The sequence below is a fragment of the Triturus cristatus genome, chromosome 10 (assembly GCF_964204655.1).
Source record: "Triturus cristatus chromosome 10, aTriCri1.1, whole genome shotgun sequence".
Classification (NCBI taxonomy): domain Eukaryota; kingdom Metazoa; phylum Chordata; class Amphibia; order Caudata; family Salamandridae; genus Triturus; species Triturus cristatus.
The window spans coordinates 1,081,309,473-1,081,335,217 of record NC_140593.1 but is presented as its reverse complement, the minus strand read 5'-3'; positions in this window follow the sequence as shown (position 1 = coordinate 1,081,335,217).

Genomic DNA, 25,745 nt, shown 5'->3' with positions numbered 1-25,745 from the left:
AGTGGCGGCTGGTGACATTTGAAAGCGGCGAGGCGCAAAAAGTTCTGGATGAGTGCCTGGTGGCGTGCGAGCGTAGCGAGTGAGCCCGACCTCCATAAGGATGGTTCGGAGGGGTTCTCCTGCTGCAGATCAGGGCATACAAATTCTCCCTACTTCCACGGATAGAGTAATTTCACAGACACACGCACACGCACTCATCACACACTTGGGCCCATTTCACTATCATACACTCGATTACTCTATCAGCACTGAACCTGGAGAAAGAAAACTCCTAAACACCCTGTATCTACAGTAAGGCCAATGTGATCAATTTGTTACCGTCCTGAGTCATGATTTAAACAACAATAATCACAATAGAGTACTCAATAATCGACAAGAAATAATCACCAACACAGTAATTCATAAATGATATTTTATCTAAATTAGTTCAAATGAAAATCAATCATTAGCAAAATCATTATTCTCATAGTTACCTAGTCTAGCTAAATGTCATAAAGGGTCAGGACAGGTCTCTCAGTAAAGTCTCCCGAGTCGCCGTCCTCACAGCATCGATCCTCACCAACGCAGGTTTGGGAAGAAGTGGCCTTAGACCCTCCCTAGTCTAACAATATTTATAACATAACTTACAAAATGAAGTAACATAAAAAATTCTAAATGTTCATTGAATCTCCAAGCAAAACGAGCAGGAAAGGATGTTGCATCGCAACATTTGTAAGAACCTCCGCTCAGAAAAATCACAAAAATAAAAAGACGGAAGAAGGAAACTCGAGTTTTGCAAATGTTACTTTCATAAACGCATTTCCTCGGAACCATAGCGAAACCACCGCTGTAATCACAAAGTTCATTGTGGCTTTCTTTTCCTCCAAGGACATTTGGATGCCTGCCTGGAGTCGCTGTCATCACGGAAACTTTCAAAACTCCAGCAGAAGCCATGGTCAGGTGACTGTCAACCATGTTCAGCAAGGCCCTCTCATCAAAATTCGATCACTCGAGTGCAGGCTGTAAAAGGCAGCCATCTTTTTCTTAGGCCAAAACGGACCATCTTAATTAAAAGAGACAAAAACAACGTTACCACAGTATAATGATAAAACAGTGTTAACCCCACTAATACCCTTATGTGTATGTAATTATCTAGCCTTTTGCAACACAATAAAGCATTAGTACACGTTATTCAAGAGCGTTTTGTGCTTTTAAACAAACAGCACTTAGCAACATTCATTTAATTAAACCTGCACATTATTATTAAGCAACATATATGCATTCCCACGTGTAGTTTCACTAGTTAGTTATGTTGATTAGTCAAAGTTTTCACACAAAACCAATAATTATCGATTATAGATTAGTAATTTTAATCACGACTTATAGACAAAACTGGAGCTTAAAACCCGATAAATTTTCAACAGAATACCCTGCTCCAGCACTCCTTCTGAGAAAAGTTTGAAAAAGGAGTGGGCAAATGGGGCATTTTCAAGCAAATTAGAAAAAGCAAGAAGGCCCAACGCCCTAATTCAGGAACCGCCACTGGACGTAAAATTGATTTATATGAGAAAGGAGGCAGCACATTAGTTTATATTGGGAGCCGTCTAAATTATTGCTTTTATTGGAAGTGACATTTGAGACTTTTCTCAATATTAACAATGTTGATATTGAAGATGTTTATGGAGCTGGTTGATGCTGCTTTGACAAGGTCAAAATGTATTGGTGTGAAAGTCTGGAGTAGTGTGATGGGGTAGGGCAGGTGGGATTGTGAAAAGCAGGAATGAAACATTGGTATGGCAGATAAAGTAAAGTGGGTGACAGGGGAGGAGCTCAAAGGAGTTAATGGTAAGTTGCAGCTGGAATGTGTATGTGGCCATGATGAGCAGTGGACAAGCATAAAACACCATTCAGTTAAGTTCAAGCAGTCAATACACTTGAGTCTGTAGTTCTGCAGGACCCTGACATCCACAATGTGTGTAGAGGTTCACTGGAATTAGGTCTTTGTCAGAAAGGTGGCATGAAGGTTGTACTGATGTGGTCAGCTGTGCCTATCGCATGCATGGTTGTAGAGTACACATTGACCAGCATGAAGTGCACGGTGTGCTCAGTGTGTTCATTGTCATACACAGCGGTCAACGTAGTGATGTTGAGGTTGTTTGAGTTGGATGTGTCCAGATGGCCTTCAGGAATGCTGTGTTTGCGTGCGCATTAGATGGAATGCATTGTGTATAAGAAAGGGACAATGTATAAAAGGGACTGAGAAGTAAGGGGATATGAGATGCAGGGTTTCTATCCTAAAGCCCCTGTCAGACTGCAGCACCTCCAAAGAAGAGATTGACCATGGCCTCATCAGTTCTTAGCAGAGGGTTCTCAGGCAATGGAATATCCTTGGGCAGCATGAAACTTCATGTGAAGGACTAAAGTTATGGTATACATCCCTGTGATGCTTGTATATAGGCATTCTTAGAACACAATTTTGTTTTTCTCATTTGCGGTCCCTCTTAAAGTTTTGTTCTTTTTTTCCATTGGTTGTGACTAATCTTCTTGTACTGATTTCTGTATTGTGGACAACTGACTTCCATTGCACCTGATTGCTTCTGTGGTGCCTTGGGAAATGTGTAAACAAGATGGGAGCATTCGAATATAGGTGGTTAGAGTCTTTCATAGGCACTTAGGCGCTTTCTGGTATCATTGCTAAAAGGAATTAATAAGTTCATTAAAATATTTATTTATTAATGTATTCATCGTATTTGCATACATTTCTATAGCACCACTGCACTGGAACTGGAATTACATATGTAAGATATATTTACAAGAACAATTACTTTTGGCAAAAACCAAGGAAGGAGAGAGGAAAGAAGGAGGGGATGTGAGAAAGATGGTGGCACAAAGCAAGATAGATGGATCATCAAGAGGAAGGTTAGTGTGGACAGGTAGAGAGAAGGCAAAAAGGACATGAGATTCACAAAGGAGAAAGAGGCAAGAGAAGTGGGAGGGAGGCAAGCGATTAGTTAATCAATTAATGATCATGACGTTAAAGTCAGATATCTTTGACAGGATGAGTATCAGAGTCTGTCAGATCATTGCTTAGATATCTTCTGAACAGGAAGGTCTTAAGTCCATTCTTGAATGACGGGATGTCAGGAGCCAATCTTAGTTCGGTTGGGAGTGAGTTCCATAAGGACAGTGGAGAACCAGAGAAGGTAGGTCATTGGGCTAGCATGAATCTGATGTTTGGGGATTCAAGATTTAGAGAGTCCTTGCTATGGGACATTTTGGAGCCCACCCTGAAACAGTCAGAAGGTCAGATAAGTAGCTTAGTTTGCCTAACCGAAGGGCATTAAATGTGAGACAGCAAAGTTGGAACTATATCCAAATTTCTAATAGGAGCCAGTGGAGGTCCAATAAAATTGTTGTGATGTGGTCAACATTCTTTTATCTGAAACTAATGGAATGGTTGAGTGAAGAACTGTTTTACGGAGCGCAGTAGTGCATAGGCTGAAGACCAACTAGAATGGCGTTACCAAAGGAAGGTTTTGGAGATGATGAGCGCATATGCAGCTGATTTGTAGAGAGTATGTATTTGGTTCTTTTAAGTTGGCAAAGCTGGATATTTAAAGCTAGGGAAATGTTGTTCCTGTGGGGAACTAAACACTAAACAGAGAAAGAGCTCTCATTAGGGAAGCCTAGAGATTTTACAGTAACAGATGGAGACAGTGAGTAACTGAATTCCGAGAGCTTCTTGACAAGGTCAGGGTGGATCCTTTTATTCGATTTTGAGATATAAGTAAAAATTCTGGCTTTTAAGCATTTAATTTCAGGCAGTTTTCAGTTGCCCAATTCATGCCTTTTTGAAGTGTGACTATGTCTAGTAATGAAGAGAGTTTAAAGTAGAGTTGTGTGTCATCCGCATATTGGTGTACCGTATCAGTGTAATTCAATGCCTAAGTCTTCTAACATCCAGCGAGGAAGGATCTGAACCAACAGAGAACTGATTCTTAGAGATCCCCTCTGTGTTCAAGGATTTTAAGGAGAGAGGTATGGTTGACAGAGTCGAAAGCTACTGATAAATCTAATAAGCTAAGGAAGCAGCTATTTATCTTATCGAGTATGTGATGATATGGTTAAGTATTCTTAATATTGCCATTTCCTTGATGTGTCCAACTTGAAATCCGGATTGAACAGGCAAGAGCAGACTGTTACTGTCAATGTGTTTGCTAAATTGAGAAAGAATACATTTCTTACCGACTTTGTTTAACCAGAGAAAAATTGTTTTTGGTCAGTATTTATTCAGTATATCTGGGTCACCACTAGTCTTTCAGAATATAGATCTTGTCAACCTTGATAGAATAGGGAAAGGATCCTTGCTGCAAAGATGTATTGATGAGAGTCAGTGGGAAGCAAACTGGTGGGAATGTACTTTTGTGATCTAGGCAAGTAGAAAGTGTTTGGATGTTGTAAGTTGGTTGCATTATTTGATTGAGCTAGTCAGTTCTTCCAGCTGAGCAACATCAAAGGGTTTCCAGGTTTTGCCAACATTTGTACAGTAATCAGACATTGGCATAGGGGTTAGAGAGAATTTATTTCTGATTTTGGAGCTCTTGTCAGAGAACAATGTTAAGAATTCATTCCATTTCTCTTTAGAATTGGTGATCAAAGCAGGACTGTGTTCAAATATTTTTTTCCTTTGTGAAAGTGAAAACAGCTTTCGCTGGCTCTTTGGAGCAGATGATTTTAGGCTGAATGGAGGAAACTTTTGCACCCTGATTTTTTGATTTGCATTCTTTTCTTGCTTTTTTTTAACCTAGATTTGTTCAAGGGAGATTTTTCGGTTTGCCAAATCTCCATGGTCTATATCAAGCGGCTAAGAGAGTAGATTAGAGAGAGATTGTACCAGGGCTTAAGTTGGAAAGATTTCAGTATTTTAGAAGCAACAGAGTCTACAAAGTTCTCAACAGCAGAAAAGTATTGTTCCAAAATGGAGTTAATGTTGGTATTATAATCTAGCCTGTCAGGACTGGGGATGGGAAGGTTGTTTATAGCCTCAAATGTGATATTCCAATGGTTTCTGGCCCAATTTTGGTTTCTGCACAGAGAGTAAGTGATCTGTCTTAATCTAGTTGGGGTACAGAAGTGTGAGGGAAAGTGCCACCAAAAGAGGTAATGATTAGTTCTAATATTCTGCCTTGATATGGGTCCATTCAGATATAAGTTGTTTCAGATTAAATAGCTTCATTTTATTTTCTAGATCCTGGGAAATGTTTGATTTAGTGTTAACCAAGCTTATTTTGAATCCTCTCACTTTGACATTATTGGTAGATTTCTTTTAGTTGAGTGGACCTATTCAAGAAATGTTCTGCAAACTCTCTTCAGGGTCTGTATATGTTGTATTCATAAAAGCGAGAGATGGGTTAGAAGTGTTGGCTACTTTCAGGCATTCCAAGAAAGATAAAGTAGTGGAGGGTACGGCTTTCAAAACAATTATCTCTTTGATAATTAGGATTTCTCCTCCAGCAGAGTTAAATTGTCTGTCAACTATGAGTAGTCTGTAACCAGGGGAACTAGGGTGCATGTAATGTTTTGAGAGAATTGATTTAGCAAGGACTCCACTATGCACATTACATTGACAATGTCTATCTCTATTAGAGGGGTTGTTTGAGGGGGGTCTGAATTTGCAGATCTGAAACTATGTAGTATACCATGAATACGTTGGCTAGCAGCTTTGCAATAATGGATGTTAATGAGTTTGGGTGTTATTGGAGAGTCAATATTTATGAGATGGTCCGTGTTGGCTTTCTTCTATAGGAAGTGGGGTGAGAGAAGTGGGCCCTGTGAAGGATATGTATCAATTTGGGACATCCATGTAAGCACAAAGTGACGTGAGGTTAGGGTAAGTGAACAATTCAACCAAGATGTGGTTTGAAGAAAGGGGACGAAAATTCAGGGAATGAAGGTGTAAGCATGTTCAGTGTTGGGAAGTGCAAAATCAGTGCATTCGCACTGAAAAGCAAAATTGAACTGGAGCAATAGTTTCTATGTGGGTTGATGTACTTCAATGGTTGCCAAATGTTAATCCAGTCGCAACAGTGGCACAGGCTACTCGGGCAAATTCGAAGAAATTGGAAATTTAATGCAGCAAGGGTGTAAGCGGGCATTCTGGAATAGTCAGACAATCAGGGGCAAAGTTTCTGCTGTGAACAGACCAGGGGCCAATGTACCTATGCTGGTAGGGAGAATTCTGCAATTAATAATTAACTGCAAATATAAATGTATATGCTAATAATAAGATAAGTGAATAATAATATTGGTGAGAAGATTGTGGCAAGAAAGCTAGGATGTAGATGAATCACTTGAAGTATTTAGAAGGAGGAGGCCAGATGCGATAATTTGTTTCAGCCTGACCTTTAAGTGTGGCGGAAAAAGCAACTACAGAATTATTTTATGACAATTTGTGCAACAATCTCGAGGTAAAGTCAAATCAAATGTTGATGGCAGACAATCACTAAATTTGCTACTTCAACAATGTTCCATAGATAATATCAGATTATAACATTTAAAAATATATAATATTCCTGGGAACTACCCTAGAACGAAAAATAATTGTCCTTTTTGATCAACTTTAGAAGATCAGAATCAAGAGTTTGGAATCATCCAATTGTAGTGTACCACACAGCCTTCCTTGAAATCATCACTATGCCCACTCCTATTCAACATCTGGATTCGCTTTTAGGGCCTGAGGAGGGATAAATTGATCAAAACACATAAAGGAGAAGGTAAAAGAAGATGAAAGCGAAGGGAGATGTGATAGAGAGAGTTCAGGAGAAATGAATCACAAATAGAATTTAAATACCAAATTGGGAATCAAGATAGACATAAAGAACCCTGATAATGGAAAAGACTAACCAAAACACTATTAAAGAAAAGCAGAAGAAAAAGAAAGAATAAAGGTGAGACAACTAAAAATAAGGTTTCCTACGGTGTCCTCTGAGGATTATTAGTGAGACACACTTAACTATGTGCCTAGAATCATGCAGTGAGTCAGAAGAGCTTAATTCTTTCCTTTGCAGATTAATTCAAAAGGCATACAGGATCCGTAGGCCAAAGTGACAGTGGTTCAGGTGCTGGTGGAGGACTGGGGCAAGTCTGCTCCTCAATCCTGTCTGTGGTGCAGGAGCCCTCTGGGGCATTTTGTACCATCCTTGATTTGAAAAGGGGGAATAACCATACTGCCATCCATACCATTAAAATTGGTGATGCTTTACAACAACATGCCGTTGGTCGCTTCTGGGAACTTCCTGGCTTTCCTGGACTAGACGGAGGCTTACATTCGAGCACAATCCATCCAGTGTCCCAATGTGCAGGTAGTTTGTGAGGTACTTCAGTCTACAACTTCCTGCTCAACTGTAACTACCACCTTACGCCAACCTTTCATTTAATTGGCGTGGAGTTCCATGTGGACTTGGGATGAGTGTTGCTATCCCCTGCAAGAAGGCTGATGCTGGTGTTCCATCTGTCAATCGTACTAGAGCCTTCAGATGTGTGTGCTTGAGACAAGTTGTAGTTTCAGTGCGAGATGGTGGCTGTTCCTCTGGTGGCATCTTGGACACGTCTTCAGCTTCGTCCTTATACCCGTTATCTCCTGGACTATTGATACCCCTTCTCAGAGGACTAGCAGGGGGCCATGATTCCACTTACTCTTCAGAATTTGGTTGGCTCCTGAGCACCTGGACAATATCATCAACCCTTTCCAGTGGGCAATTTGGGACTTTCGGGTGGACTTTGGCTCCTGGGAGAAACAGGCAATATTCTAACTGGTGGGAGTTGTTATCTAATTGCTGGACCCTTCTGTACTTTGCTCCTTCCTTATAATGAAAGAGATCTAGAGTGACTCCCTTCAAACAGTTCAATCAAAGCATCTTTGGGTACGTTTTCTCCAAAATATTTAGACAGTTCAGAAAAGGAACCCTCTTTAAATAATTCAATTTTAAGAGATTTAAAAACAGAGGGGCATATTTAGAGGAGGGCTTAACATGGGATCGGGAGACACACTGTAAATCTTTGGGGTTTCTGCCCTGCCAAACTATTGATTCACCCACCTGATCTCCGATGGCATAGCCTCAGCTGGTGCCGCCTTAGAAACCTATGAACCAGTGACCCATCCCCTGCAAGGCTGTTAGATCAATGTGTTGGAAGACCTGTCGAATTTAGTTAAGCCTTAATAGCACATACATATTCTGGCCAGATCCATCATGTGAGGCATGGTGGACCAGAGTAGGAAAGGTGATCATTGATAAAATGAACAATGCCCCCCACACTCAAGGAGTAAACTCCATGAAAAACCATTTTGGAATGCATAAGGTAGTGATACTTTACGTACTGTAAAATGCAATTCACCATCCCCTAAATGGAGATCTACGCTTCCACCTCGCCAATCAATTCTTCACAAAGATTTCCACCTCGGTTACCAAGGTATCCTTGATGTAGTTGTAGGATTTTGTAGCAAATGTTAGAATGACAAGAAGTGGTTGGAATATTGGGAAACCGTATTGCAAAATGACTGGGAATAAGGAAAATTGAAAAAGGGTTTTAGGGAGGGAAATGCTAATACAAGAGCACATTCCAAAAGAGTGAGACCTTTACTATTCACAAAGCTGACTTCTATTTATAAGGCAGCTATCTACTACTTACAAAACAGACACAAATACATTCCAACCAAGTCTTGGAGTAAGTCAAACACCACACAAGGCCAACCATTAATAATGTAAAAAGCTGTAATAGAAATCAGTGGTGCCCAGAAAAACACTGACAACGTACAGGGAGCAAAAAATAGGAAACTACAGATGAAAATATTTTTAAATGGTGTTAACATTTAATCATTATTAAATGTCTTACATATAAATATCATTATTTTGGATACATTTATTTTACACCGAACTTTGCTTAATATGTTTATTTCTACATTTGACAATACATGATCAGAAAGATTCACAACATTTATAGCATCAGATAATTCAGCAACATGGGAGTTTTTTATGTTTTCTGGTTGCGGGCACCTGATCTTGTGGTTACCCCTACTTTTTCTTGTGTTTCTTGATCTTGATTTGCCCCTCCGCGTTCTTTTGGGTTCATATCTTTTTTTAATTTATTTTTTTATATTTTTATTGACATTTTCTGACATAATCAAAACATTATATGCATTACACATCATGAGAGCCAAGCCATTGACAAGTATATGGTCATTTGACATATGCTGTATCATTTCGATGACAGTGTTTTGATATTGAGCCCCGCCGTGCGTCTCAATCCCAGCACCTATTATCAAATTGTATAATATCATACATTCCTCTCCAATGGTTCCCTTAATCGCTTATATCTGATTCTGGATCTTCCCTCGGGGGTTCGCACACATTCCCGCGGTATTCATTCCACCCTCCCCATATCAGAGACCATTTTCTGGGGCACCCTCTATGAATGTATACTGTCTTTTCAACAATCATTGCCTTATCCATAGCTTCAATCCACTGGGGAAGTGTAGGAGTCTGTCGGGATCCCCATTGCTGAGCTATATTCCGCTTCGCCAACATCATATCCATTGTTACCCCAGTTTGCGCTGTGCGGTTCAGGTCCGTAGGCTCCCACACGTTAAGGAGGCATCTCCTTGGTTCTGGGAGAATCGTTAATTTGGTAACCTGCGAGATGGTGCGCATGACTGCCTTCCAGTAACGGACAATTGCGGGACATAGCCAGAGGGTGTGGAAGAGAGTCCCCTCTTCTTCACATTGTCTGAGACAGAGCGGTGTAATTTATGTAAGAGTGTTCGGGTGTAATAAGTACGGTGTAGGATTTTGATTTGTATCAACTGTAGTTTTGATGATATCGCTACTGTCTTCGGGGATGAGAGCGCGTCTTGCCAGTCTGTGTCGTCTAGTTCTCCTATCTCCGATTCCCACTTGGACTTGAGGGCTTTTAGGGGTCCGGCTGGTTATTAATTATTTTACGATATGTTTGATATATGTTTTTTTTGTTTAGATACTCTGTGAGAAGTCTGTCCTCTAGCGGTGACGCTTCCGCTAGCTGTGTGCCTGGTGTGATTGCGGCCATGAGAGCGGGTCTAATCTGTAGGTATCGATATTTTTCAGTAGTCGCTAGCCCATTTTCAGCCTGCAAGTGAGCGAACGTGACTACTTCTTTTTTCTTCCAATTTTACACCGAACTTTGAAAAATATTTACAACAAGGTTCACATGACACGTAACACACCTGCTAATGCAAGGGGGGAGACAGTGACCAGCCAAGACTCCACCACCCATCTTTAGTTCAAAACAGCAAACAATCAGATAGAGGCTGACCACATTAGAAATTAATGCACACAGAAAAAAATGTTTTGTTCACTATTTAGGTGAATGTCTTTGTAGCTTTTGATGCGTTAAATAACCCAACATTTGTTACATTTCTGCAGGAGGTCAAACCTGCCGATATTTAACAGGAGAAAACATACAGTATTTAACGTACCATGTGGCTTTTGGGGCATTAAACACTACAATCTGCATGTTATTCCCCATATACTCATAATAGGTGTTATTTATCGCACCCGATAAGTAATGTACTCCATGGTATCGTCATTTATCAGGGATGCTAAATAACACATCAACTTATAAACAGGCCCTTAAAGATAAATACTCATTTTGCTTTCACTACGGTGCTGCGTGTATATTCTATGAACACTTGTATGCCAGGATATCTTATACAGAAATATTGCCTGGCATAAATATGGTGTATGAAATAGGATATTTTTCTAAACTGTAGTTACAACACAATATTTATGCTAGACAATATTGTGAGTGCAATAATCATATACTGCACCCCTATCAGTGTTTATGACATAATCTGGATGTGGGACCCAAAGGAAGTTGGTCTTCATGGCCTATGGGGAAGGCAGTCCTTATTTGATATGTCGCTCTCTCCTTTTTCAAAGCCAAATGTGAGAGAAAGACTGTCTATTTGTGGAGAGCATTTGTGGCACAACTCTCTGTAACTTTCATTCCCTTACATATCATCTGTTGAGTGAAACAGAGTCAGCAAGTAATGTGAGTTCCAAGGACCTGCTGATCGACATCCTATATAACCACATACGGTGGAAGTGACCTACATACCCCCCGATGCTTGGACATGCACATACACCAGTGCACTGAAGTTCACATATGTTACAAGTAGTGATGAGTATCTAGCCTATTTATTAACCCATATCTATATGTTACTTCTAGTATTGCAACTTCAAAGCCTCTGTCATATATGTATTTATCCCACATTATTAATTCCTGTATAGATTCATTCTTGTGTTCATTGATGTCTTCAATAGATTTCAAACCTTATGGAGTTAAACCCTAAAGTACAGGACACTCTTGTTGATTCAACCCTCGGACACAACCTATGGATTGAAGCGCTTGTCCTCCACTTTATATCTCTACTATAGACTGAGTGACCTTTTAATAGAGTATTTACTGTGAGAGCAAATCCATGACTTACCCCTCCTGTCCTTATTTTAAAGTAAAGTAGTGACTTATCCCCTTTCATTTCTTGCTAATTTGTCTCCAAGGGTTGAATCAATAGGGGATAGGATCAATATTGATAAATAGATATGTCACAGAGGCTTTGAAGTTGAATGACTGATGTAGGATATGAATGTGTCTTCCTTTATGAGCTATCCCTCTTGAATGGTGGTAAATACAGATAATGCACATACTGTATGATTTAATCAAGGCACAGAAATAGGCTTCTATATGGATTATTAAGGATTATGTTTCTATTATGAATGAGTTTTGATGAAACACTTTTGATTATTTGTGGATGTATTGCATTACATGACGTAAGTACAAGACGTTTTGTGGAGTTGAAATGAATGGTTGTCCAGCTGAAGGTGACTTACAATAAGACAAATCCCTGCTACAGTGATATCTATGCGACAATTGACATGCAATTCTATAATTGTTAAGCAAATATAAATTTATTAATAGACTTGAAAACGGTATTTACACTCCAGATAGCACTTTAGCCCACAGCATTGTTTGTTTCTTTGTGTGTCCTGTATTGGTTTAACTGTATATCTGGAAATTTGGTTTTCTGACGGATTCAACAAGTGCTGTTAAATGGTATTTTCAATCATATTTAATTATGTTTATAAGAATTTGAAAAATACAATAGATTCTTAGATTATCCCTTTAATTTTGTGTAAAAATGTACTTTCGACTAAGAATAACCTACATATGTAGGTATGCAGGTATCTGCCAAACATCCTACCCTAAGTGATTAAAGGCTTGATTTATATATTGGCGGAGAGGGTACTCCGTGGCAATGGCGACAGCGGTCCCTCCTCGTCGATATAACATATGCATATACATGCGGGCGTACCTTAGGGTTAATCACCAAGGAGACTACTCTGTCTCCACCATGCTTAATCCCCTCTGACCGCCCAGGGGAGTAAGGGCCATTGGAGAAATAGCTACATGTCCGTACACCCTATTTAGATGGATGGACATGAAATCATTTTTTACTGTTCCTTACCGCCAGGTAAAGTCTGGCGGTAAGAAACAGTAAAACCATTGTAATGCTCTCCGTAGCATTGGAAAAAAGCCTCCCATGGTGATGGGAGCATAACTCTTTTTATAAGCTTGGCCCCCTTGACCAAGCTTATATGGGGTTATGGCTTTTAATTATTGCTTTATGCAGACTATACCCAATTGATCATACCCCTGAGTAATGATGACCGCCTAACCAAAATACAATTTAAACAATACTTGATACCTGTTGCTGTGTGGATGAAGTAGAACTACCTAAAGATAAACTAAGATAAGTTGGGGCTGTTAATTTTAGGCCCTAACCATCAAATCTGGACAAACAATTGGTGGCCCCTTGCGCAGTTGGTTCAGTATTCGACTTAGGAGGTTAGGTTTGAATCCCAACTCTCTTTTAAACAGCAGATCCAGTCAGTAACATTTACCTGTTTTGGTATGCTGAAAAGTCTTTCAAAACTGCTTCCTTTCCCACCCTCTCTGCTGAGTAAAACTGTGATCTATGCGTTAATCACATCTAGGCTTCACTATTCAAAATGCCCAATACCTGTGCATACCTAATCAGCTTGTTGACAGACTTCAGGCAGGCCAGAATGCAGTCACGAAGCTGCTTCTTAACATTCCCAGGCATATATAGGTATTCATCAGTCTGAAAGATCTTCACTGGCTGCTGGTTGGTAAAAGGATCACATTTAATGTACGATTACATTCATAGAGCTGTTTACATACCATATCGACCAGACTGCAGAACAGCCGCAGCCCATGCAGGTAAGAGCGGTGGGGCCAGGTGGGGGGGTATTTCAACAGACGGTGATGAGGAAAAATTAATTATTTATTTGATTTTCCCTTGTGGTTGTCTCTCGTTATCCCCCCCAACACCGCCCCACCGCTCTCCCCTGCACGGGCAGTGGCTGCTGCAGAATCCTTTTTCTTTCTGTGTGCGATCTAGATCCTTTATTTATTTCATTCTACAACCACCCAGATTTCGATGTGTCCGACAGAATGGTAGCTCTGCAGCGGTAGATGGAGCAAAGCTATGAACAACTTACCTCTCACACTTTGTTCAGCACCTGATTGGTCACTCTTTCTAAAACAAATCTTAAAACTTTGTTCTTTATACAAGTTTTTAGTTTGGCTTTCAGTCTATTATTCTATCCTTGTAGATTTTAACTTGAATCAGATATTAGCGCCTAGAAGCTCTTTCCTGAGCATATGTTTGCACTTTAGAAATCCAATTTCAATTCAGACTAGCAGGTGTTTCGTACAATCTGCATTAACAGCTTCATATGGAATCGACACTAAACTCCACTACCTGTAATACTGGTTAACTGGAGCTGAAACTTTCTCCAGGTTTTCCCCGATTAGTGCCTCCAGGATGAAGCCTTACTCAAGGTTCCTTATTGTCTTCTAGCACTTTGACAGTATTTTGATTATAACTGACTCAATAAAGTAAGATTTGAAAAACTAAATTGTATGTTTCCTTAAGTTTATGGGACTACTCCATATAAATCTTATGAATATATCTAAAAGGGGGCAATTACAATATGTGGCTAGATGGATGAGTTATTGGTCACAAAAAACTTTGCAAGTAGTATTTTGGAAACCAGTAAAGAATCTTATGACCTGGCCTATGTACTCATAGGTCGGTTCATAACATTCAGATTTTGAGTGTGCCATAATTTTGACTTATGTGGGAATGTCATCCTTTTTGCCCTGATCACACCCATTTTTTGACTGATACTGGTGGTAACTGACTCTAACTGCGCCCTCAGCTCTGCTAACCAGGCCCAGGGCCAGTGCTCTGATTAAAAAGGCATATGGTAATTAGGTGTAATTACAATTGGCACTGACAACCCACCTGTAAGTCACGAGTATATGGTAGGGCATGTAGGTTTAGAGGCCCAGCAGCTTTGACACACTTAAGTGTGCACTGCTGTGTTGCCTGCTGGCAGTTTAAAAGTCGGCTCTGTCTTGCAACCTATGTTTAAATTGAAATTACATGCAAATTCGACATTGTATTTAAAAGTACTTCCACATTATTAAACTACCTTATTTTTACATATAAGTCACCCCAAAGGTCTACCTTAGGTGCCCCCATGGTAGGGTGCCCCGTAAAAATAAGCAGGGCCTTTTAAAAATATGTTTTATATGACCTGGTGAGGGAAAAACCTCCAATTTCGGTTTTCCTCATTGTAGCATTTCAGCTCCATAGGCTAACCTGAGAGTAATGTAATACAGTGTGAGTAAAAATAATATTTCAAGAACTTAAAAGATTTTAATGATACCTCCAACAACTTGCCACTGTTGAATCTATCATAGCTATTACTGAAAATAAGTTATAAAACTTTCTTTTCTGTGAGCCAATATCCAGCCTTATAGCAGCCTCTCCTGATTGGCCAGCCCTAAACAAGCTTAGCCACACGTCTTTGATTAAGTGATAAGTGGCCTGCATAGAGACAAAGGTTATGTGATGGGGAAACTCTGCAGTTGCAGAGAACAGGCCATGAAGGGGGCTGGGTAAACAAACTTGCCTTCAAAGAGAGCAGGACAGTAAGGAATGCCAGCCACGCCTACCCCCTCTTCCTGTACCCCCCCAGCCAGATGGGGGCCCCAAAAAGGAATAAGGAGCTGACTCCCTGAAAACAACAGGTTGACAGCGTTCACCTGCAATATTTCCCCAAGAAGTATCTGGCCTGGAGTGCGTACTTTTAAGGATTTGGCAGGGTGCATTGTGGGAACTGTATTCCTAAAGTTCCAAGGACCCTCTCAGAGATTCTAGACCCTTGGATTTCAGTTTTGGACACTTTGAACCCTCTAGATGAATTTCAGGGAGAAGTTCCAGAACTTTGGAGCAACTTTTGGAAAAAGCTCCATAAGGTGACCGACCCGTTGATGAGAGTCAAGCCACCATTGTCGAACCGCACCTCAGCCTGGATTTCAGGTTCGTCCTGCTGAAACCTCCCAAGCACCAGACTTCCAGGATTTCACCGAGGCCTCGCGCTGAGCCAAGCCGCCATCATCGACTCGGACACCACCTGAAGAGGAGCCTCGCTTGACGACGAGAGAAAATCCTTCAGAAAAGTTTCTAAGTGTAAGGGAAAACTTTTAACCAAGGCCTCCCGCTTACGGTATCTGACCAGGGTTCCATCGCGGTCGGTCTCAAACTTTGACTTTTTCCCGGTCAAGAACGAGCAGATGCCCCAAGTTGGCGCTATATGTTTTTAAGCACTAGAAAGTGTTTATTTAAAAAAAAAAAAAAAATCATATCTCTGGTTTCCTACATAGGATTCTATTAGTTCTGGTGTCATTTTAAACATACGCAAATAGTTCCTATTTTTACAGATTGTTTGTGGATTTTTATTGTGTGTTTTTTCTTAATTATTTAATGGATTGATGTTTTTAAATGCTTTACACACTTGTCTCCTAAGTTAAGCCTGCCTGCTCGCAGTCAGCTACCAAGGGTTGAGCAAGTGAATAATTTATTGAGACTTTGACTGGGCCACATATTGTGTTGTGGCCATATTGATTGTGGTAGGTGCATACTTACCCTACCTACCTTTGTGAACATTAATGAGGTAGTTTTCTAATTGTGAAACACTCCAATTGGTGGTCACAGGGATGGTGGCCTGATGGATCAGCCAGTCAACATGTCTATAATCACAGTTTGATCAAATTAACTTTATTTTTAACCCCTCCAGTGTCCATGACGAGCTGGACTCGTCATGGAGCACAGTCGCGCTGTGCCCATGACGAGTCCAGCTCGTCATGAGGCATTCCCTGGGGAATCCCTCTGGTGCGGGCACCAGAGGGATTCCCTTTAATTGAGGGGGGACAAAAAGCCCACTAGACACCAGGGAATTAAAAAAAAAAAAAAAAATAGAGGTGGGGGCTGCCCAAAACGGGCAGGCCCATGCCACCCCCCAATTATTACAGTATTTCTGCCCCCCCCGTGGGGCAGATGGGGCATTGGCCCCAAATCTGCCCCTTCGGTGGGGCAGAAAGCCCACTAAACACCATGGATTGATTTTTAGGTTTTTTTTAGGGTGGGGGAGTTGCCCACAACGGGCACGCCAATGCCCCCACCCACCCGCCACCATTACAGCCATTCTGCCCCCCCTGGGGGGCAGATGGGGCATCGGCCCCCAATCTGCCCCCCCGGGGGGGGGGGGCAAAAAGCCCATCAAGACACCAGGGAATAAAAATAAAAAAAATAGAGATGGGGGATGCCCAAAACGGGCAGGCCCATGCCCCCACCCCACCCCCCAATTACTACAGTCTTTCTGCCCCCCTGGGGGGCAGATGGGGCATTGGCCCCTAATCTGCCCCTTAGGGGGGGCAGAAAGCTCACTAAATACCAGGGATTAGTTTTTAGGTTTTTTTTTAGGGTGGGGGCTGCCCGAAACAGGCACGCCAATGCCCCCACCCACCCGCCATCATTACAGCCTTTCTGCCCCCCTTGGGGACCGATGGGGCATCGGCCCCCAATCTGCCCCCCCCGGGGGGCCAAATAGCCCACTAGACACCAGGGAATTAAAAAAAAGAAAAAAATAGAGGTGGGGCTGCCCAAAACGGGCAGGCCCATGCCCCCCAATTATTACAGTCTTTCTGCCCCCCGTGGGGCAGATGGGGCATTGGCCCCTAATCTGCCCCTTCGGTGGGGCAGAAAGCCCACTAAACACCAGGGATTGATTTTTAGATTTTTTTTAGGGTGGGGGTTGCCCGAAATGGGCACGCCAATGCCCCCACCCACCCGCCACCATTACAGCCTTTCTGCCCCCCCTTGGGGGCAGATGGGGCATTGGGCCCTAATCTGCCCCTTTGGGGGGGCGGAAAGCCCACTTGACGCCAGGGATTTTTTTCGCGCTATTTTCTTTAGGGTGATGGATTTTATTTAGGGTGGAGGCTGCCCGAAACGGGCACGCCAATGCCCCCACCCCCGCCACCATTACAGCCTTTCTGCCCCCCCCCCGGGGGGCAGATGGGGCAGTAGCCCCCAATCTGCCCCCCCAGAGGGGCAGAAAGCCCACTATCCACCAGGGATTTTTTTGCGCAATTGTTTTTAGGGTGTGGGCTGCCCGAAACGGGCACGCCAATGCGCCCACCCTCCCCCCCCCAAAATGACAGTCTTTCTGCCCCCCAGGAGGCAGATGTGAGCTGTAGCCCCCAATCTGGCCGCCCCTGGGGGGCGCAGGAAGCCCACTAGAAACCATGGATTTTTTTGTTTTATTAGTGTTGGGGTAGGGGCTCCCCAAAATGGGCATGACAATACCCCCACCCCACCCCCAGAGAAACTCCAGTCTTTCCCCCCCCCTGGGAGGGTAGTTGGCGGCAGCGGCCCCTGATCTGCCCCCTGGGGGGGCAGAAAGCCCACTAGGCGCCAGCGAGTACGCAGGCTTTTTTTATGCGTGGGGGCTGCCCAAAATGGTCATACCAATGCCCCCACCCCCACAAAAAATATCCACAGTCTTTCTGCCCCTTTAGGGGCATATCGGGATGAAACCCCCTTCCCCGATTCCCCCCCAGGGCGGCAGAAAGCCCACTGGGCTCCGGCTTTTTTTTTAGCAATGTGCATACCTGTGGATTTTGGGCCCTAGCGCAGTTGGCACCTAGGCAAACCTAGCAAACCTGTAAATTTTTTAAAACTAGACACCGAGGGGATTCCAGGATGGGGTGACTTGACTGGCTCTCACCAGGTTCTGTTACCCTGAATCCATTGCAATCCTAAAAATGTGTCCAAAATAACAAATTTTCCTCACATTTCTGTGGTGGAAAGTTCTGGAATCTGCGTGGGTCCACAAAATTCCACCCACCCCGCGTTCCCCAAAGTCTTCCGAGAAAAATGGTACCTCACTTGCGTGGGTAGGCCTAGTGCCCGCGTCAGGCAAGGGCCCAAAACCAATTGAGGAGACATCAAAATTACCTATCACAAAACAACCTGGTTTTGCAAAGGGGGTCCCATGAGTTTTTGGCCCCGGGCTTGGCGGCTATCTAGGGAAACCTACCACACCCACACATTTATGAAAACTAGACACCCGGGGGATTCCAGGGAGGTATGGCTTGCGTGGATCCCCCAACGTTTCCTTACCCAGAATGCCCTACAAACCTCAAATTTAGCTGAAAAAAGCACCTTTTTCACAAATTTTTGTGTGGGAAAGTTGTGGCATCACCGGGCTGACACAAACTTCCTACCACCCAGCGTTCCCCCGGGTCTCCCGATAAAAATGGTGCCTCACTCGTGTGGGAGGCCCAAGTACCCGCCACAGGCAAGGGCCCACAACGTAGTGAGGCGACATGAAAATTGCCTATCTCAAAACGACCTGGTTTTGCAAGGGGGGTCACTTGGGTTTTTGGCCCGGTGCTCGGCGGCCACCTAGGGAAACCTACCAATCCCACACATTTCTGAAAACTAGACACCCGGGGGATTCCAGGGAGGTATGGCTTGCGTGGATCCCCCAACGTTTCCTTACCCAGAATGCCCTGCAAACCTCAAATTTAGCTGAAAAAATCACCTTTTTCACACATTTTTGTGTGGGAAAGTTGTGGCATCACTGGGCTGACACAAATTTCCTACCACCCAGCGTTCCCCCGGGTCTCCCGATAAAAACGGTGCCTCACTCGTGTTTGCTGTATTTTGGCTCATTTCTGTGACCCCTCCAGGGGAATCCACAAACCCTGAGTACCTTCAGAAGCCCCATGATGTTGGACGAAAAGGACGCAAGTTTGGCGTGGATACCTTATGTGGTCAAAAAGTTACAGGGGCCTCAGCGCGCACTACTCCAAATAGCCAAGAAGGGCATGGCACAGGAGGGGGAAAAGGCCTGGCAGCGAAGGGGTTAAATGTAACCTGTTTTCCTGAAAGCAAAAGTGAATGCATTTAAATAAAGAAGGGTTACTTTTTTTAAACTTTTGTTCGAGGATGGTAGTGGGCCATTGAACCCTTACTCTTTTAAAAATAGTTTAACACTCAGACTAGGTTGTCGGTATTGTTTTGAGACTGGATTTCATTTGCAAAACATTGATACATAACACAAGGATTCTGTTTTTGGAAAAGACTCCTAAAACACAGCCCTTCAAAATACTGAATCTCTAACAGGTAGCAATCACATTTCAGAAGTTGGTACAAGTTTGCTGCCTCCTAAAATGGGATTCGTAAATTGCAAAAGCAGTTTTTGTGGTTGCAAACACCAATTTGGAGTCTTTACAGTTGAAAAAGGGTTGCTACATCGACTCCCAATCCCAAATTATTTCAGTTTGTGCTGCACAAAAAAAACTTAGGAATCTAAAATGGCTACTGTTCGGAGGAAAGTAGGCCCAAATAATATAGTATGGAGACAATTTAGTGGTGCCAATTGACATATTGCTTCAAACAATGTAAAAAAGATGCTATTACATTATTTTGCTTGATTCTTCTAATTAGGGGATACATTATACATGCTTCCCATTCTCTAACAATCTCTTAAATCTAGAGATTGTGCAAAGGATTATCTTGCATACAATTGCAATTTAGAGCTTTATTGTAAAATGGATTGTAAATCATTTATTTCGCCATTTCTTCCATGGCTGATTTTTAATTAATGACACATCCATTTTCAGCTCCAGGATATCTTTGTGAAGCTGATTAATTAAGGCTCTTTTGCATATGTTTTGCTGGTGATGCTTCTCAAGAAACTCAAGTTATAATCTAAATATATTAGCAGTTTGTCCTTGCAGATTCTGATTAAAATAGCAATAAGGCAACCAATGAGTTTACAAATGAAATACATTATAACATAAATCACCCATAAATCGCTCTGAGGAACAGGAATGTTTTGGATCTTCAACACAAGGTCTTTAGTCATAACTTTGCCTAAAAAGAATGATGTCCAAATAGCAGTGAGCATTAAATACTCACAAATGTAGCTCAGAAACTTGTTTTTATCGATTCGAGAAAAAAAACCTAGAAGGGAAATATCGATTGAAATACGTTTTAGTGATGAGCTCTTCTCCAAAATGACTAGTCGCAAGTGAAACATATGATTCTTGAAAACATAGGGTGATAATGGGGTTTTCATGATAAAAAGAATCACAAAGTCTCAATTTTCAACCAGACAGCAACCATCGCTTGGCACATGGAAAATCAGGAGTAATATAAGATGCCCATGTTCACAAAGGGGTACTACACTGAAACACGTTGACAGACATGGCCGCAGTGCTCTGAAGCAACTGTTTACAAGTGTGTTTTTTTATATTGATATTACACCGGCGGGAACCATGGTGTAATTATAGTTAGATCACAAATTCCATAGGAAGAGTGTTTTTTGTTTTGCTAATAACTTTGGTGGCGTTTGACGAATTTGCATGAATCGCTCCAATAGAAAAGTTAATTCACCCCACCACTTTCCTGGAAAGTTTTGCACCAATCTGTCAAGATGAGCCAAGAAAAAGGGGGCATCCCGAAACTTTGATTTCTCATGCTAATTCCCATAGGAATCTTTGCTCCCCGATACAGAAGAAAATGGGTGGATGGAATTACAACAAAATTTGACAAAAAGCTAGAACTTTGCTCAGAAAGTGTGTTTTACCTGATTTGGTGTAAATCTGTTCAGCTGTTTTTGCCAAATTCACTTTTGAATAGGTGGGGTAGTCATGAAGGGGTTGAAATGTTAGGTATATCTAGACAGTTGGTCCTACGAGTTTCACATGGTCCTGAAAATTAAACAAACAGGGCCCTCTGACTGGCCGAGGACCAAGGCTGATTTGGATATTGCTGGGTCCTGTCTGAGGAGGTATGGATTGGATTGTAGTTACCAGTGGCTGAGGTGAATTCAAGCATTCCACCGGTATTTTGTTTTCCTCAGTGCACCATAGATATGTCACATATAAGAGAGGATGGATAGACTCTTACGGTTAGAGACAAAGTTAGTGACGAGGCCAGAGTGTGCACCTCAACTGGATGCCAAACGCGGGGAACTTGCTGCTCTCCAAGAACGCCTTAGGTGCATAAATTATGCAGCCCATTCCATCAGACCAAGCGGGATGCCTTCTAGCTTGGCTTATACACCAAGAACAGGCACACTGTAGGAGAGTAGGAACTGATTCTTATGGTTACCCCCACTTTTTGCTGATGTATCACTGTTTTCGACTTAGTCTGACTGGGATCCTGCTATCCAGGACCCCAGTCTAGCTGCTTTCTCCTCTTAATTGATTGCATGTACTTTAGGTACACTCCAGATTGGATACTGGGGTACCCTTATCAGTCCCTAGTATATGGTATACTATATACCCAGGGCATAGGTACCCCAGAGGCCTCCCAGGGGCTGCAGCATGTATTATGCCACCCCTGAGAGCCCTTTCAAACTGACACCACAGGTCTGCTACTGCAGCCTGTGTAAGGTGGTGCATGCACCCCTTACTTAGATATAATAGGATCGCTATATCTATTCTAACTCACTGCACATATAAACCTATCAGTCACCCCTATGGCAGGCCTTATCAATCCTGAAGGCATGGTGCTGGGTTTTATGTGAGAGGGTGCCCCTGCATGAGCAGAGCCCCTCTGCAGCCTTCGGAACCTATTTTCCAGGGTTGTTTGTGATGCAGCCAACCATTTATATTTAAGTGCATTATAACCTCGCTGTAAATGCTAACTTTAAAACGGCTGCTTAGAAACATTTTGTGTTTGGTGTCAAACACCTTGGAATCAAACCTCCACACCAGTAACTGGTGTGGGAGGTATGATTCCTCCCTTCTAGAACCACTACTGTGGGTCACTGGGCTGCGTGGTACCAGCTTTCTCAACTTGGTCAGCACAAAATAGATGCTGCCAGCCACAGACCAGAGTCTGCCCTCCTGCTGCTGAGCCAAGCTCGAGCAGAGGAAGGCTTGACAATAGGTTTCCTGTCACAGGGAGGTGTGACCACCTCCCAGACAGGATTTAGTGTATTGGGGCTGGGTGGGTGCACTCTGAGAGTGTTTGAAGTCTGCACTGGGGGCCACATTTGGTGTCTTTGTGCATAGTCCAGTTCAAACCGGTTGCAGGAGCCCTTTGCTCCTGCTCTGGTGTGAAACTGGACAAAGGACATGGGTGTAGCCACCCCTCTGTCCTGACCCTCCCATTGGTGGGTCCCCAGAGTTTGTCCCACCCCTTCCGTGGGTATAAAGTAGGAACCCCTGACTAAAGGACTTTAAATTTTACCTGGACTAAACTCTGCTACAGAAACCAAGTACTTCGACGATCTACACTATGCTGGGTGACTGAAGAGTTTCCCTTGGAGTAAAGGAGTTACTCCACTGCAAGGCAGGCACCTTTAACGCATCTGACCGGTTTGCATCTCCCGAGCTCCTGAGGACTCCGAAGATTTCTGCAACACAGGAGGCAGGTTCCTGAGGTCTCTGAGGTTGACCTGTTCTCTCAACAAGTCTGAGAGCAGTATCCCTGGTGGGGACCGTGCAACCCGTACCCCTGTGCACCGTGTACTTTTGCAGCAGCATATGCTTTTTGGCAATCCCTGAGGCTGTGCTTTGGACTACGTGTAGTCCTGACCCCGAGCAGTATTTTCACTGAAGATTTCTGGCCTACACTCCACGAGTGTTCCATGGGCTGGTATTTCGTGATTCAGCTCGAGGTCCCTTCGCGATCCCTGGACCGTTGGCCTGTGGGTCCCTGTGAAGGTAACTTTGGCTTTCCTTTGGCTTTCCTGGTTGCTCCAGATGTGCCCTGACTTTCTATTGCTTGGAGAGTCCCCAGGACCTTGCTGGTCCTCACCGTAGCTTGTTTCCTCTGCCCGCATGGGTTGCAGTTGCCAAGGCTTGTTGGTGTTTGATCCGGACACTGACCCCCCAGCACTCGACATCCTTTGTGGGACAGCTCACCTCTGGACTTTGGTCATCATCAACGTCTCCTGGTTCCCATGGCTGCAGAGTCAAGCATCCTTTCTTCTCACCTGAAGCACCCGACATTGGTGGGCATTCGTCTACTGAGCCCCTGGTCACCCTGAAGTGACCCAAACTCTGTCCCCTCTGCTTTCAGGTTCTCCTCACCTCGGATCCAGGCTTGGATTCCACCAGACACTTTTCATCTTCCCGGCAGCAGCACTTTTTCGCATCACACCATTGAAAATGATGAAGGTTTCCGACACCACTTTACCCCTATGCACCCGGCTCCTCTGGGATAGGGTAACACGGGTATCTCGGTACTCTCAAGGGTGCTGGCCTTAGAACCTTCTATATTCCAAAGGGTTTGCTGAAAGTCCTCTCCAAAGTGTCCTTAAACTCTAAAATTCCAACCGTGACTTTCCCATAGGGTTGTACGGAGCTCGCGCCTGTGTTCTCACACTGCACCCGTCCTCCGTGGGTCCCCAATGTCACTACTTTGGGTGGTTCCTTGGGGTCCCAGGGATTCTACATGCTCTAGGCACTGTGTCTAGTTAAGTCATGGTTGTTATACCACTTTCTTAGTATATGGTACGGTCTCCCCTGGAGCCCGCTGTGTATTGTGCTATTCACTGTCACTCTAGTGATATAATATTGTGTGCTTTGTGCTCTAATCTCATAAAGAGGTTAATAGAGAGTGTTTAGTAATAAATATCTATATTTTATATATCTCTTGTGTGGTTCTCCTTTCATTTGGTCATTCAGGAGGTGCTGATCTAGTAAAACAAGCTGCTTTACATTCCTTCGAGACTTAGCCTGAAGGCTGCTCTCCACAGCTACCACTAGGATAGCTTTCTATGAAGGTTGTCTTTAACCAGATCATCAATAAGGATTGTTTGGACTGGTACAAGGTGCCTACATTAATTAGTGGACAGCATATACCAGGCCAACTTCTCACACACACCACTCTATACAAGCTCTAAGGGATTGTATGGGATGACTGTCACACATGCAATGTGACATTCATGTTGAACTGACTCAACACTATAGTGCTGGGTATGCCTCGGCCACTACCTTTGACAATGAGCACTTTGCAGCCTTTTTCTCTAGGCTGCAGCTTCCTGTCATCGACCCAATGCAGCGTGCAGAACCAGAAGAACCAATCTCACTTGTAGAAATTCGAGAATCCATCAGAGCACTTGCATCGGGTAAGACCCCAGGGCCTGACGGCCTGCGTTCTGAGTTCTATAAGACATATGCACATACATTAATACTACACTTACATGCACTATTCAACGCTGCACTCAAGGCTGGCCCGCTCCACACTACATTGCGTGGCATGCCACTTGTTTCCCTCCCTAAGCCGGACAGGGACCCTACCGAGCTGGAATCTTACAGTCCGCTCGCTCTGTTAAATACGGATTATAAAATCCTAGCTAAGATACTTGCTGGTCGCCTGGCTCCACTGATTCCAGCACCGGTCCATCCCGACCAGAACGGTTTTGTCCCAATTCATAGTACCTCATTAAACCTGAGACGCTTCTTCAGGGACTCTACTTACTTTCATCGACAGTGGCCCTACTCTGGGTGTCTGGTTCTTGCCCTCGAGAAGGCCTTCGACTCCTTGGAGTGGGACTTCCTTTTAGCTGCCCCAGCCAAGTACAGAATTGAGGGGAGATTTCTCCGCTTGGTCAGTTTGCTATATGCAGTGCCGATGGCTAGAGTGTGGACTGGCTGCTACACCTTCGTCCCCATACCAATACGCCGTGGAACACGGCAGGGATGCCCTCTGTCTCCATTACTCTTTGCCCTAGCAGTCGAGCCGCTCGTGGCAGCAATTCAGGCACGGGTGCAGACTGGGGTATCCCCTGGGAGATGGCACACACATCATCTTGCTATATGAGGATGATATTCTGATATACCTCAGAGATGCACGATCGAATCCAGTCGAGCTGGCCCAGACACTCAAGGACTTCGCAAACCTCTCTGAATTGCGGATTAATTGGAGCAATTCCTGTCTCTCCCTTTCTTATCCAGGTGCCCAGACCCAGCCGACTCCATCAACGGAGGTCACATCCAGTGGCAGCCTGACACCTTCCGTTACTTGGAAGTTAGAATATATCATCAGCGGGAAGACCTCATGGACGGTAACTAGGGGAGGGCAATTACTGCGCTCCGGTCTCAGATGTCCTTCTGGCGCACACTTCCACTGTCGGTCACGGGCCGATAGCTCTACTGAAAATGGTGGCACTTCCCAGGCTGCTGTATTATTTCACTAACCTGCTTCTGTACATCTGACCCACTATTTTTCACATGTTTGAACAGACGAGGAGAGAATTTATATGGAA